The sequence below is a fragment of the Gavialis gangeticus genome, unplaced genomic scaffold (assembly GCF_001723915.1).
Source record: "Gavialis gangeticus isolate Ggan-Ray unplaced genomic scaffold, GavGan_comp1, whole genome shotgun sequence".
NCBI classification, from domain to species: Eukaryota; Metazoa; Chordata; order Crocodylia; family Gavialidae; genus Gavialis; species Gavialis gangeticus.
Window position 1 is genome coordinate 31,854,122 of NW_017729031.1, and position 16,625 is coordinate 31,870,746.

A 16,625-nucleotide genomic window follows, 5' to 3' on the forward strand; every position below is an offset into this window, starting at 1 on the left:
AAAAAAAAAAAAAAAAAAAAAAAAAAAAAGGATATACCAGTTGGATAATCCCATGTCATATTCCTTTGACCAGAGCTGGCTCCTGGTTAGGGTGAATCAGGGTGACCGCCCTGGGCCCCTGCGCTTTGGGGGACCTGGTGGAGCAACCACGGCTGCAGGGCCTTCCTGGAGCTGACAGCTCAGCCCCGCGCTGAGGAAGAAGAGTCTGGCCATTCCCCCTCCGTTCACCACCAGCTTCGCATCCACTGAAGAGCAGCTCATCCTGGGTGCGTGGGATCTGCTTGGCCCCGGGTGCAAATTTCATTGCTATGGCACTCCTGTGCCCTGCCTTTACGGGGGTCCCATGGCCCCATGCAGTGTTAAAGGGGCCCCACACAGGCTGATTTGCCCCAGGCCCCGCATCCTGCTAGGGTCGGCTCTGCCTTTGACATACAGTCCTTGTATGCATATGAAACTGCAAAGTCAAATCACTCTTAAGATGATGCGAGTAGCCACTACTGGTCTTGAAACAAGTATGGCATCAGAACCAGATCCCAGCAGCCCCTCAGCTAAGACAGCACACTAGTGTTCTTCAGCTCCCTGCTCCCGCTGTTAAAGAGCCTCCTGTAAAGAAATGGGCAGTGATAAGTCGTACAAAATCAGATACACTGTGTGAGTTGCAAAGCCAGAGCCTAGGTCATTGAGCACCTTCGCTCCCATTGACTTCTAGGAGAACTGAAAGTGTTCAAAACTGCAGTCTTAGTAATTTTGTGAGCATCTTGGAGCGAAGAGGAAAGATGAAGTGTTAACTTGGATGATGAGAGAAAAGTGGGTAGCATGGACCAGAAAATGAAGACAGGAAAGGAAATGTTATCTTTGTCCTTTTATAAGACAATATAATTGTTAGCTTTTTTTTTTTTTTTCAATGTAGCATTTAATTTTGACATTACTGGCCTTTGCTGCCTTGCAGGGAGGTGGAGAAGTCAGGTTAGCTTTTGTTGAGCCAAGCTGTGTTGTGATCTGGGAGCTGTCCTCCTGGTATGGCACTGCTTAATTACGAAGAATTTTCCCGCAGCATCCCAATGAGGTAGATCCTGTTTCTGAAGTAAGACATTTTTCCCTGACCACTTATGCAGCCTCCTTTTTACTACTCCAGTATGTACTTAGTATCCAGAGCCACTTCTAATCTGAAGTTTGGTGTCCAACATCTAAAATTAAAACAGGTTTATTGTATCTATAACATCTAGAGTGTCCTTCTTTAATCCTTGCTGCTAGACAACAGTAAAAAAAGACATTTCAGATCATGAAACTTGTAAAAGCCATCAAAAACGTGATGTATTATGTGTTTAAAGAAGCATAAGGTAACGAGGAAAAGGGAGCAGATTGCACCATTATGGTGCAAAAGGTCTAATTCAAAGCCATTGAAGGTGGCATAGGTCTTTCCATTGAATCTTGTGAGCCTTAGATCAGGCTTTTGTGTTTTTCAGTTGTGACCCAATGTTGGGTGATGTATGATCATCATGGATCTTGGTTTTTCTCTGATTTAAAAAAATGCAAATTCTCCGATTAAAAACCCCAACTCCGCTATTACAATGAAACACCACGATGGATGGATGGATATTTGGAGCCTACCAGTGCATCAGTCACTATAATAAAATAAATTCTAAATATCTATACATTTTGGTGTTTGACTTTGGGTTTTTTATCATGGAAAATTGGAGCTCCCCCTGCCCCCTTAGCTCACAGAATGCAGGTCCAGGTCTCCCACTCCCAAACCACAGCCTCCCAGCCTTGCTGGTGCCCCTTGCTCCCTCACTGCCCCACGGGCAACATGGCTGGAGCAGAGCGTGTGTGTGTGGAGGGTGGTTTGTGGGCTGCCTGCTGTGGGCTTGGAGGGTGGGAGGCAGTCACCACCACTGTGTACACTCCTGGGGGGCAGGAGGGGACCCGTGCTCCCCAAATCAGGGCAGGAGTGGTACGGCTGCCTGCTGTGGGCTCAAGCTGCCTGCCCTGGTGCCCTTTCTTGGGGCCTCCACAGCCCAGTGGGTGGGACCTAGTGTGGCAGGGCAGAGCAAGGCTGGGTGGGGAAGCTCCTTGCTGCTGCGAGCCCTGTGGTGCCCTGACAAGGTGTCTCCTGCCCACTCCACAGCAGTGAGGGGCACAACCCCATGCCACTGCCCCCACTTCTGTTGTGGGGCAGTCAGGGGACGCCTTGCCAGGGCGATACAGGGCTTACAGTGGCAAGCAGCTTCCCTGCCTGACCCTGCTCTGCTGTGCCAGGTCCCACCCACTGGGCTGCAGAGGCCCCTAGGGAGAGCAGCAGGCTGGGTAGCCCAAGCCCACGGTGCACATCCTGCACCCGCCTCTGCCCTGTGCACAACAGATCTGGGGGGCAAGGGTCACCACTGCCCCCACCCCAGGAGTGCACACAATGGCAGGGAGCTGCCCCCCGGGATGAGTCACCTGTGTCCCTGTCCCGCTCTCTGCCAGGGCTCTGCAGCCATGCAATCTGTCCCCAAGGCCCATGCGCTGCCCAGCTTGGTAGCAACCCCAGTCCCAGCCCTGCCCAACTCCCTTCCTCCCTATGGGGGCCTCAATCCAGGCACCCCTCAGACTTACCTGCGGGAGCTGCTCTCTAGGCTGCCTGGCGACCATGTGCATGTACATGCCCATGGCGCCTCTGCCTGACAGCCTTCCTCCTGCTCCCCACAGCCCCTTTCAGACTGAAACTGCCTGCCTGCAGAGAGCTCTTTGCAAAAGTGGAAAATCTGTGTTTCTCCACTAAAATGAAAAACTCCCATTTTTCTTGGCTAGGTAAAGGGGGAAATCTTTGGTTTTTTTCCATTTCCCCCTTTACAGAAAACCTGGATCCTTGATGATCAGGCAGGATGTAAGATCAAATTTTCATCAGATATCAAAGGCAGCTATTTAAGTATTTTAATGATTTTAAAGAGAGCTAGTCCCTCTGTAGAATAGCTGTAACAATCTCATTCTTTTCAATTTTTAAATTTATTTTCCTATTTAACTTGCCTTTTTTGGGGAAGAAGTAGTTCTTCAGAGTTACTTCGCTAACACACAATACAGGCAGTCCTCAACTCACAACTTTCCAGTTACAACATTTTGCACTTACAACGTTTATCAGCTGACACCCTGTTTCAACTTTGACGTTGGTTTCAACTTTACAACACCTGATCCGACGCCACTCCACGCCAGCGAACAAGTTCACTGTGTCGCTCGTCTCCCTGGAGAACATCTGTCCAAACTTCCTTGGACACTTTCTTTAAGAAAGCAGCCGAGACTCCTGAGAAGACTCCAGCTGAGAGCCCTTCAAAAAGTCCGGCAAAGTCACCTCAAAGAAGTCCTTCCAAATCAGTATGATTGCTATTTACAATATAAATACATTAATGTAGCTATATCACTCATCTATAATTTATCGAGTACAAAATTCTGGGGTATTTTTAGTGAAAATAGGGTATTGGGCCTTGGTTCAATCTCCCATTTATAACATTGTTTCTTATGAGAAAATTGGTTCCGAGTTGCAATGTTTCAACTTAAGACGCAGTTTTCAGGAACCAGTTGTGTCGTAAGTCCGAGGACTGCCTGTATTAATAACCCTGGTGAAAAAAAAAAAAAATTCCTTTCACTACATAGAAGTTGGCTTGACACTGAAGTAAAGTAAATAAATAAATAAAAAAAAGCTAGTTGCCTGATACAGGAAATGATACAGGACAATCAGATGTTGTATTGTTTAGTATTACATAGGAAAGTCCAGTAACACTGCAATTCTTGGATTTGGAATCAAGGACATGCAATGCAAGCTAGACTTTATGGAGATGATTATCCATTTAGGAGGATAGTTTTATTAAAAAATTTGTTTAGATAATACAGAAGCCTTTCCTCAAATAACAGGAGACAAAATTAGATGTTCTTTCATCTTTATTTCAGTCAATCCCTATTACCCAGAGCACAGCTCTAGCTAATACCCCATGATCTTTCCTCTTTGAGTTCAGCTCTTTTAAAGAGCCAGTACAAAAATACAGTCAGGGTTAAGGGGTAATTCAGGGTAAGAAGCTCTATATTTAAATTGTAAATAATTATGGTCATTACATGTTGAAATTATAAACATATAGGTGCACAGGAAAGTAGTGCTGGAAGGGACCTCCCAGGGTCTTCTAGTCCGGCTTCCTGCTTCTGGCAGGCTCCTCCCTGATTAAACCATCCTAGCCAAGGGTCTGCCCAACCTGCTCTTGAAAGTTTCCAGGGATGGAGAGTCCACAATTTCTCTAGGCAGCCTGTTCCAACGCCTGACTGTCCTTATAGTCAGAAAGTGCCTCCTAATCTTTAACATAAATTTCTCTTGCTCCACTTTGAGGCCATTGCTCCTAGTCCTGTCTCCTGCAGCTGGAGAGAAGTCCATCTCCATCCTCTCTGCAATCGCCCTTTGGGTGTTTGAAGGCTGGTATCAAATACCCCCTCAGTCTTCTCTTCTCCAGACTAAATAACCTCAGCACTTTCAGCCTTTTCTTCTCTCAGGCCCCTGACCATTTTTGTTGCTCTGTGCTGGACCCTTTCCGAACTGTTTGTGTCCTTCTTGCAGTGCGGGGCCCAAAGCTGGGCACAATATTCCAGGTGAGGCCTCCCCAGTGGTGATCAGTACAGGAGAATCACTTCCTTGATTTGCAAGTAACGTTCCTGCGAATACAACCCAGATTGCTGTTGGCTTTTTTTTTTTGCAACAAGAGCACATATATAATGGGAACAATTGTTTCATCTCCATAATCTGATAGGGATTTTCTCCAGATAAATTGCAGTTAGCAACATGACTCTTTGATCTGAGGAGACGTAATAACGTATTTTAAAATAAGATGACAATACCAGATGTAGGGGAGGTATTCTCTGGTCCTTGAATAAATGGCATCTGAATGATCACTGATAGGTTTTCCCTTCACACCCAAGCAGAAATCGGATCCAGTATAAGTTGCCTCTCAAACCATGTATCAAGTCTTTTGATATGAGATACAGAAATCTTATTAAAGTTTCTCTGGGGTCTCTAGGCAACAAGTTTAAAATCAGAATAATAAGCAGGAAGCTGACTCAATATTCAGCTTACTCTTAGGTTTGAAGTTTATTTGTGAAGTAATTGCAGATCTTATGGCAGGTGTTAATAGAGAGATTTATAAAATAGTTCTTCCTTCCCACTGTTCTTTGGACTGTATTATGAAAAATCGGTTTCAGGGCAGTTCTTCCCTCCAGCAAAATAAGCTACACTCAGTTCAGCAGGAACCTCATTCTGTTTAATAGATGCACTTTCCGTGTTTCAGAGCCATTTATTTTAATCATGCTGGATGCCATTTTGCTTCAAGATGGACCATCCCTCTGTCTATCATTTGACCTCCAGTGCAGGGTTAGAGCAAACATAGTTGCATGAAAATTCATGAAGGTACAGTTCTGCACAATACTCTTATTGTTTTGTAGCTCTTAGGCATTGGTCTTGGATATGGCAGCAATGGGCGCAAAAATTGAAATAACACTTGCAAGCTCGGAGTCCAACCAATAAAGTCATGCTGCTGAATTTCAGATTTAAGATGACAAGTTGGATAAATAAATGAACAGTATTAAAGGGGCCACTGAGCTGAAAGATCTGTTAATAATGGTAAATAATTCTGAGGAATGACAAAGTAAGAGGACTGGAAAAGGAGATGCGACTTGGAAGAAATGACTCATTTCGCTCTGAGTTGGGCATGAAGCCCATTGCCTTGAATGGGTGCAGTAAAATAATTTCTTCTGGGAATTATCCATTACTGCCACACCTTTTTAAAGCCTATGGGCGAACCAAGAAACATATTGAAGGGAATAGTATTCAAATCAGAGGAATACATAAATTAGCTGAGAACTAGCAGGTCTGCATTTTACTGCAATCTGTAGAGTAGTCAAGGAAAGTCACTTGAGATTAGAAAACTCCCAGGCATCTTAACCGGGTTTTTTTTTCATTGTTATGCAGAAGAGCTATGGCCTGTTTTAGGTAAAGGTTATTGTGTCAAGGCAATTCAAAAATAAGTCAAGTTAGTGCAGGGGTGTTGTGCCTCCCCATTGAATGTGGCTTCCTGTTGATAGTTAATAAGCAGAAACGTTTCTTTCATACCTAATGCAAGTGGGAGAGCCTTGTTTTCTTTTAGCTTTGTTTTTGCTTTGTGAGTTTTTTAATATTATTTTTAATGAGTGCTATATAATGGATTCATCTAACGCTCTCCATTGCGCACTGAAATATGGCAGGCTGACCTTCTTTGTCCACTTTGTTTTGATGTATATTTTCATTTCTTACTGATTAAAGGTTATGGTAGAACGATTGCTTCAGTATCGTCTCTGAGAGCAGAAGTTCTACTGAAGCTTCCAGGGTGGATGACTCCCTGATCTGCTAATCAGGATAGGAAAAAAAAAAAGGGCTTGCTGGTACCATAAGTGTGAATTGCAGCAAATTCAGATCAGCCCTTTGCCCTGTTGAAAGCAAGTGAATTGAGCTGCCTGCAGTTAGAATTTGAAGGCCTTCTGGATGAGACTCAGTTGCTTCCAGAATCCTTGGCTCCACGTGCACTCATGAAGATCCTGAAAAGTGCTTTTCTTTTAAACCTGTTACCTCCACCCAAAAAATCTTCAAATCTCTGTTTTGCAGCCTGCTCAATGCTAGTTGTCTACTCAGCTACTGCCTTGCATGTTTTTGCTAATGTTTGCAGAATTCTTTTTATTGATATTTAAGGCATAATGAGCAAAATTAAGAGAATTTCAAGTGCATATTACTAGAAAACCTGCAAGCAAATGTAGTTCTGCAGAAGTGTGTGTGTGTGTGTGTGTGTGTGTGTGTACACACTGTATGTAGACACACATTGCAATTTGTTTATGAATTCTTACTAAATGTGGGTCAGGATGTTGATTTCTGAGTACACGATGATGCAAAGCTTTGAGGCTATTCAGATCAAACTTTTGATTTGTCCCACTATGTGGAGGAAGAAAGAAACCATTTGCTGAATTCATATTTAGACAGGGATTTTAAACATCTGGAAATTGATGGAGTATTGAGCCTGAGGTCGTAGTAGAGGCACCATGTCTAATTTTAACTGAAAAGAAAAGTTCTTTTAACAGGAAGTGATCTTTTCCAGATGAGGGAAGTTACTTTTTTTTTTTTACCTGTTCTGAAGGAACAGTTCCCCCTGACACCCCTTTCTACATATTTGTGATAAAGGCGCTAATGTCTTCTCCACTCCAAACTATATTTAGTATTATTCAGAATTATGCAGATTGTCCAGCTCTTCAGAAACTGCCCTTTCATGTGTTCCTCCAATTTCCTTTTATGGCAGAACTTTATTACCAGTGAATCATTTGTTTGGAGGAAAATGTTCTTAGCGGGCAGTATAAAAAAAGTAAAATAAAACCAAACCAGATCTGTACTTGTTTTCCCATAATATTTTGACTGATCTCAGTTTGCAGGCTTTATATTTATTTATTTATTTATTTACTTGTATGTATGTATGTATGTATGTATGTATAATCATTTCTGAGGGCAGAAACACAAATACAAAAAATATTTGTACAACGTATATATTTTTATGTTTGTGTGTGGTGGGGTGTGTGCATGTAGCAGTGAGTGGAGCTCCCCCCAGAGGCACGCAGGTGTGGGAGAGTGTGATGCAGGGTGTGGATGAGTGTAGTGTTTGTGGGGTGTGTGATTGTGGGGGAAAGTTTGAAGGTATGGTGGGGCGTGCATGGGAGCCTCCTCCACGCACGCCCCTGAGTAGTCAGCATCCACCCCACAACTGCTCAAAGCCCACGTACGGCACCTCCCTGCCACTGCCAACAGCACACAGCCCCAGTGTACCCTGCACCTGCTCCGTACTGCCCGGGTGTGGTGTATCCTGCTACTCCCTGGGCATGCAGTGGGGCTGGGGTGGCTCCTTCCGACTGCCGTTGCTGCTGGCCCCAGCCTCACTGGGGTACTGGCAGGGACCCGAGTGCACAGCCCCAACCTGCTGTGCCCCACATCTGCTCCAGACTCACCCATCCAGGCTCAGCAGCGGTAGCTGCTAGACAGAAACTGTTGCTCAGCATGGGGAAAAAGCAGCCTCTCCTCACTGCTGCTGGGCAGTTCTTGGTGCAGGTGCCCGGAGCCTGTGCTGGGCTGCCCCATGGCTTTGCCACCATCACCGCCACCTCTGGGCTGCCGAGCATGACAGCAGCGACAGTGCAGAGCAGCCTCAGGGCAGCCCAGCGCGTTGCAGGATCTGGCCAGCTGCAGCAAGAACTGTCCGACAGTGGTGAAGTGGAGAGGCCGCTTTTCCCATGCACCGAGCAACAGTTTCTGCCTGGCAGCTGCCACTGCTGATGCTGCTGAGTCTGGATGGAAGAGTCCTGACCGGCATGGGACACCGGGTTGGGGCTGCCCCTGGATGGGCAAGTCCGGACCGGGTCGGGGCTGTGTGCACAGGTCCCTTCTGGTACCATGGGGCTGGGGCCAGCAGTGGTGGCAGCCAGAAGGAGCTGCCATTGTCTGGGCTGCCTAGAAAGGCAGTTGAGCCATGGAGCCGCCCCTGCCCTACTGCATGCCCAGGGGTCACGCACTGTGGCTGGGTGGCACCTGGGACAAGTGGAACCAAGGGACCTGCCACAGGCCAGACAAAGGCCCTTCATGGGCTGGATCTGGCCCACGGGCTGTATTTTACCCACCTCTGCTATAGAGGCTCTTAAATATAAGCAATAAATAGCACCTGGTAGAGGAGAGAAGCGTTTGCATCTTCCTGTTCATTACACTGTCTAAGCAGATATTTTTTTCCTAGGGACATGCTTCTGCCTGTGCAGGATATATATATGATTTTCATGCAGAAGTGAGGTGGTCTCTCTAACTTGAGTGAATAAAAGAAAAATCTGTTTAAGACCTTATTCAGGGCTTCCTGTGAATGAGTTCATAATCTCCTGTTTATTGTTATGGAAAGTAAAGTTCAGAGACTAATTTATCCACAATGAAAATATGACTTCCTCTCACTTCTGGCAGCAAGTTATTTTTCCAGACAATGCTGTATTAAAATTAATCTGAGGCAGTGGTGTTGGTCAAGATGAAAAGATATGTTGGGTTAATATATTCGGTTTAGATGCAAATGACCATGTTTTATGAGGGTTTTTTTGAGAAGTGAGGAATCTCTTTCTCTGAGTTATTGTATGAGAATTAACTTTGACAAATACAGAACTTCGTGGTGTGACTTGACCTTTCCCACAGCTGCGTGTTAAATATAAAGACCATTGTGAAATATAATCAGGAAAGGAGTTCCCAAGACTATACGAGTCCCCTTTTTGGGTAAACAACACAGTGAATTATGCAATGAAATGATCTTATCTTGCATAAGATTATATCTGATACGCGCACACACACACACACACACACACTAAAGTATACACAGATTATTTTGTTTACCTGATGCTTTCCAGGTGGAAATTTAAACATTCACCGTTCCTGTGCTATTTATAGTAGCCCATTGCAATGATAATGGCTTAATGCTATCTAGGTTTGGCCAAATATAGTAATCTCAAGGCTATAAATGGAGTTCAGACATACTCTATAGAAGAATAAAGGCTGGCGTTGTCTCTTTTTTTTTTAATTCCTCTGATGAACTGTTTCACAAAGTTTATTTTAGAGATGGTATCCAGGCATGGGGAAAGTAACAATTTCCTCTCTCCTCCTCTTCATATAATTCTTGTGAACTGCATACTGAACGAGATTAACTTGGTGTAGCAAGTTGTTTAAAATAGTTTGACAACTTGAATTAGACTATTTGTAGAAATAAAACAATGGGTTCCTCTTGCTGCAGGCACTGTAAATGAGCAAGATGTTTAACTAGCTTTCTGATTCAATTATATTCTAGCAACAAAACTTAAAAATCGTCTCTGATTGATTACCATTAAACAATTCAACTAAAAAGTAAATCATTAGTTTTGAGAGTCAAGATTCCTGGGTTCTCGTGCCAGCCCTGCAGTCAAGCCAGCTTCTCTGTCATCTGTAGGAAGAGGTAGTTAGCCATGTTAGTCTGAAGTCTAGCAGAAGGCAGGGTGGAGTTGCACCTTATAGACTAACTGAATCAGAGATGCATACACTTTTGTAAGGGACAGCCAACTTAATCAGATGCTATGAATGGACTTGCAGAGAGCAGGGTGCTAAACAGAAAGGAAAAAAGTAATTTAAATACAAAGGACAGGGAAAGGGGAGGAAAGGATGAGGGAGAAGGCAGTTTTGAGCGAGACAAGGGTGGATTGAAGAGATCCAAAATGCACAAATAAAGTGACTAACCCACCAAGGTATATAAGCATTGTAAAAACTACGTCAGGTTTTGGGATAAGAATTCGGAGTCTGTGGTTGAGACCATATGTAACAGTCCAGTCTGTGGATGATTTGGTGTTCTGCATTTTCATGCTCAAATTGAGTGCTGAAGTTTTGTTGTCTAAGACCAGCTACCTTGGGGTCAGTGACGGACTATCCAGGGAGATTAAAGCATTGTGCCACTGGCTTTTGTGTCTTTCTGGAGCTGATGTCAAATCGGGGTGTGCCCCTTCTGTCCAGTGTAGGCACCAGAGGGACACTGTAAGCAGGTGATGGCATATGTGATGTTGGTAGAGGGGCAGGTGAACAAACCCTGGATGGTATAATGAGGTCTGGGTTGATGAGGGGGTACAGCTAGCATCTGGGTCTGAAGCAAAGCCTGGTGCCTTAGTGAGAATAGGACTTAAATAGTCTGTTGGTGGACAGATGACATTTAAGGTTGCAGAGTTGCCTGTAAATCAGGACAGGGTTGTCCCCTCCATCTACCTTCAGATGGTTGTCATTTTTCTGGGAGGGGTGGGAAGCTACTAGTGATGTCTCTGAGGTGTTCAAGCTGGGAGATCCATGTGACGAGACGAGCCAGACTTAGACCATCTCAAGGTACATGTTAGTCTCCAAGGGGCCACCCTGCCTGGCCCTGCAGCCTGTCTCATCTTCAGAATGGATATGGTATGTGTCTACTACAGAAGTAATGTGGTACTTAGCTGTTTGTAAAGTGTGTGGGGATTGTAGGATGTTAAGCATCATATGTTTGCAACCTGCTGCTTTGGGGCAATGATTTTTCAATCGGATAAACTGCTAGAGATCCCAGTTGCATTTTAGTCACAAAACAAGATTAAAAGTCTTGAAGCCTCACTTTCTTTCCTCAGGTCTAATGGTGAAGTTCAACATTGTACTTGGATCTTACTGAACTAGTACAATGTTAAGCGATGTTGAAGTGAGAACATGCAGTGGGCAGTTGCATGGTAAGACCCAATACCCTTTCTTGCCTGCACAGCTCTGACTTGCTGTGAGAGGGCTGACAAGCAGGGGAGTGGCTAGAAGCCAGGGCACCTAGCCTCTCTCCTTGCTCTGGCTAGTAGGGTGTGAGGGGCTGAGAGTGGTGCATCCTGGGATACTAAAGGACTGCAGATTTCTTGTTTCATCTGTGTGGAGCAGACTGAAGTTACCCTAACATGAGCTAAGTAGCAAGGCCCAGAGTTAACCCTCTCCTGACGTGGCATAACTTTGAGATGCTCAGGGTGAACTTACCATGAGTTCTTCTTCTTATGTCTGTATACCATGCTTGACCATTTTGTTACGCCTGCTTGTGCCCATGTAGTCTTTGGGAGACCTTTCATTGTATGTAGGCAGTTGAGACATTGCCACCGTTGCCATGGTTCATCATCCCCTGGTGGTAAGGACTTGGCTGCTGGAGTGTCCACTTTTTTCACTGTCAGATACTTTTTGGTTTTTTTGTTTTTTGTTTTTTTTCCAGTTTCTCTTTTCACATCTATAATCTTGTCTCCTGGGGTGTGGCACCAAGAAGTTGAGTGCTGGTGAGGAAACTCCTATATGACTTCAGTCATTTGTGTGCCACATAGTAGTCATGTGTTGGGTGTCTCGCATCTTTGGTTTGTCTTGATCATTCTGTCTTGCTGGCTGCTGCTCTTCTGATGTCAGGTGGAGCGATGCCAGCTAGCGGATGCACACTGGTTGGGCTGGTAGGCTTCAGACATCCTGTGACGCATCAGCAGCTATAATTCAGAATGGGGTCAAGGCGCTTGGCATGAATGGATTTCTCCCATACAGGGGGCATACATACTCTGCAGAAGAGAAGCTGAGAGCCAAGGCAGTGGTTCAGGTGGTTGAGGGGCTCTCCATTTTAAGTTGATGTACTTATATAAAATGTTGTTACGAGTACTCACCTTGGCTCTGTCTTCCTGATATGCTTTTTGTATGAGAGCTTGAATGAGGGTGACTCCAAGGCAAACTGGGTTTGGACAGTGGGACAGTGGAGTCCCAGACCATGTAATGTTTTGTGGCAGTTGGCCTTGTAGTTTTTCAGAAAGGAGGCACGTACTTGTGTTTTTGTTGGGCTGGTGTGTAATTGTTTCTCAGTGTAGTATGAGGTTAGGCCAGTTAGTGCCTCCCACAGGGATTTTGCAGTATGGTCAAAGCTAGTGTTTTGGGCTGTTATGCACAGGTCATCTGCTTACATGCAACATTTTGTTTCCAGATTGATCCATTAGTTGATCATTTGTATAGGTGTTATATAACAGTGGTGCAAGTATGCTTCCTTGGGGGAGGCCATTAATCTGTTGCATCCATCTGCTTTGTTTTCTATCCAGTTTGACAAAAAAGTCTGTTTCCAAGCAGGGCTCGTACCAAGCGCTGTAAAGTATAGATTTTTTTTGTTATTTCTAGGGTCTTGTGGAGGAGTTGTCAGTGGTTAACTGTAATGTAGGCAGCTGATAGGTTGACAAAAACAGCTCCAGTGATTTGACCTCTTTCAAAACCATCTTCAATATGTTGAATTAGATTGAGCAACTGGCTCATTGTTGATTTTTTTTCAGGGCAAAAGCTGCCTTGTTCAGGGATTTTTTATCCTGTATGGGGAAGCTGGTTCAGTATCAGTCATGTATACAGTTTTCATGTGTGGCATAGCAGAGAGAGGTCTGAAGCTCTTTGGGTCAGATGAATCTTTCCCTGGCTTTACCTGAGCACGTTGCCGTATCTTTGGGATTTTTTTTTTACTAACTGTGCATGAGTTTTTATAGGCAGAGGAGCTAGTCTTGAGTCTGAGATCCAAATTGCTTGATTTGTTCAGTAAGTGTGTCGTCAAGGCCGGCTGCTTTCCCAGCCTTCAGTGCGTTAATACAAGCATTCAGCTCTGTCATTGAGAAGGGGCTTGTAAAACCTGTGCCTGTAGGGTGCTTGTACTTTTCCAGTCTGAGTGTTTTTTGGGTTTTTTTTATTTGTTTTGGGGGGGTTTCCATTGAGAAGCATCTGTTGGGCAATTTGATTACTGGTGACATTGTGATGTTGATCTACCTTTCGTGGGTCTTTGCTCAGTTTGCATATTGCTGCCCATACCTTTTTACTGTTATGTGTTATACCAGTTGACTCAGTCAAGGTCTCCCAAGAGTTCCTGCATTCTTATGTAATGGCTGACACGGGCTCCTCACCTCTAGTGATAGCGTTTGCGGAAAAAAGGTCTAGTTCATGCTGTTGCCTGTAGTCTTAGTACAGACCAGCGGTTTGCGGAGTGAGACCTGGCATGTAATTCGTGCAGCAGCCCCACAGGATGGTCTCCCTTGCAGATTTCTGTACAGCTTTTATGAATCTGTCATAGTCGTCAGGCAGTGCTTTGATGGTTTGGACTGTGGCATCAAGGTGTTCTGAAAAGCCTTTCTAGTTTGCCTTTTTAAAGTTGAAACATTTGTGAAATGGCATAGTTATAGGTGTTGCTGCAGCTTTGATCTGAATGCCAACTGGTCAATAATGAGAATGGGGGATAGGGTCTAATACCATTTTATTACTTAACCCAGTGATGGTGTTGCTGGTGAATATAAGTGCTGGGGTGTATCCCTGTTTCCAGCGGCTGCTATTGAATGGTTTAGGTAGCTTTGGGTTATGGATTAGACTTAGCTGGTATGCATCCGACCAGGCTTCTGCTGCTTCACCGCTTTTGGTCTCGTTGTAGCCCCATTGCACGCTGTGGCTGTTAAAGAGTCGCCAGTGATCACTCATGGTTTGTTTGGAGTGATCCCTGGTGTATCTGTAAAGGCGAGACTCATGTCGGGTGCTTTGTAGACTGAAGTGATTATGATTCTGTAGAGTTCGGCAGTCAGGATTTCAGTGTTGTTTTTTTCAGTCTTTGCTGTAGAGTTTATGACCGTTTCAGTTTTAACAGGTATGGCACTTACATATTGCTTGAATTGCCATAGTCATGCCAGCTTATTGAAGGATGGTTATTAGGAGGTGCTCACTGTGTGTCTTGTAGGCACAAGTCATTGCACTGGACTTCCTTACGTAGATTTGCAATCAGTTCTCTTTTTCACTGTTGGAAACCCTTCAAGGTTTGTGGACAGTACCATCAAGCTGGCCTTAAAGAGGGCTCATGTCTACTTTGGTCACAAGGCATTATGATTGATTATAGTTGATCAATTTGTAACGTCAAAATCGTGGTTTGAAGTGTTAGCAGAATTTGCAAGTATTACCTGACAGGGTTTGTGATGTGAACACTTCTGCTATGAGCTCCTTAGCACAAGTTAATGAGCTTCAATATGCAAATGCTCACATTTTAAGTGTCCTTAGTATGGTCTAAGCGTAACATGTCACTTCACACTAAGTGTTCATTCCTTCTGTTTAAAGGGAAGGCATCAGTCAAAGCACAGTATATCATACAGCTTGGTTCTGACTGCGGCTAGTAGAAAGGCTCCCAAAGTCTGGCTATAATTGGGTGCACTCTGATGTTAATGCAAGAACATGTCAAATTAGCATCCTCGTTAATAGTGTATTCTGGTTGGCATATTACATACCTTTTTCTAAGCATGTTATGCTCTGATGTCCTACTTGCTAACTGTAACGCCTCTTTCATAAAGCTGAATAAGTTTCTAATGAGACATATTCCATTAAGTCCAGTTCAGACTGTGGGTTTCTCCTGTAGGTAGGTTTGCCAACTGTCTGTTATTTTTAATAGTGCATCCAGATTTTTTTTCCTTTTACATGAAACACAGGTGAAGCTAAGTAGAAACCAAGTTTAATTTTACCACCTTCAATATGTAAAAATCTACTATATATAAAATGTGTGATCACTACTTGCTGGATATTTTGAAGGAGCCTAGAAATGATCTGGTGTTTTCATCAGAGTTAATGTAGCTGGAATTTCTATAGTCAGCCTCACTGGAATGAGACCGTACTGCCGCGCCATTCAATATTTTTCTTTTTTTTTACCTGATCCCTGCCCTGCCATCTCTCCACTACCCCGTAACAAAGGTGGTTTATAGCTGTGGACGCAGGGGTCTTGCATGAATCAGGAGGAGGCCCAGCAGCAGATTTTCACAGACATCTGGCTTTGACACCTTATTCTCTGTAGTAGCCAGGCCAGTCCAAGGCCTTGACTTCCTTTCTGGTTTTCCCCATGCTGGGTTGTGTTGTCAGCTGCCAGAATCATGAGTGCACTCATAGTCTATCACCATCCTTTGGAGGGGGATGCTTGCGTTCCTATCGTGAGAGATTACATTGCTTTCCCATAGCTTGTGCCAAGATCTCAGACATGCATCTGGGGTACCTTGAGCTGCCCCTGTACCCTCTCTTTTTTTCAGGGGCTGTGTTGAACTGGCACAGAAGAACACATTGTGGGTAGGCTGGAAGTTGCTGCAGATTCATATTTATGTGGCTCCGGTGTCCCCACACAGCTGATAAAGTGGAGATGTGATTGTTAACAGCAAGCGGGGCATGCGGCAGCCCCATGCTGCCCTCACTTTAGGGCCAGGTAAATTTTGCTTTCCCAGGTGTCATGCTTTCTACGAGTCTCAAAGCCCAAATACTTTGTCTTTAGTGGGGTGGGGTGAGTTTCCTCTTAAATCATTGTCCATAAATCCTGCAGGTTCTTCTACACAGCAATAATGGTTTAGTAACTGTTAAACTAAGCTGGATTTAAACGAGTGGCTGGAAGTGAAATTCTCTGTAGCTTACTACTAATTGCCTGAGTCATCCCATCCATTTGTTATTTCTCAGAGGAGTGTGATAGTGGAAAATAAGAGATTTTGGGGGAAAGATGTTCAAGCTAAAATCTGCCTGTGAAAGGAGCGTGTGTGTTTTACAGTAGTTACTACAGCCCATCTCAAGTTGACTTCAAAGTTTATGCATTAGCCTTGGAAACATAGTATCAAAAGAGAACATTTCAAAGCAAGGTTAGTCCCAATCGTTTCCTCAACAGGATTCACATTTGATTCACGTGGCATTACTCAAAGCCTTAGCTGACCTTTAAGCCAAAGAGGGGGAGCAATTTTATCATCAAACTTTATTAATCAAATCCACCTCCACATATACACTGGCATATGCACATCGCTGCTCATCTTCGAGAGCCAGAGAAAGAGGGCAAGAGTCTTATCTCCCTTCTTCAAATACATTGGGAGTAAGAAGAGGGCACTGGGTAATGTAGGGCCCCTGCTAGACTCAAATGGTAATCTTGTGGCTATGCCAGACGAGAAAGCTGAAATTTTTAACAAGTTCCTTGCCCCCGTTTTTTTGGACAGGGACCAGGACAGCTCTTCCACCACAGGTAGGGGCAATCCTGGTG

General features: G+C 44.3%; 1 protein-coding gene across 1 annotated transcript in view; it reads left to right on the forward strand.

The window, feature by feature from the left end:
- The window catches only part of ADCY5 (adenylate cyclase 5), a 412,412-nt gene that overhangs the window by 258,393 nt on the left and 137,394 nt on the right, over positions 1-16,625 (forward strand). The window lies entirely within an intron of this gene.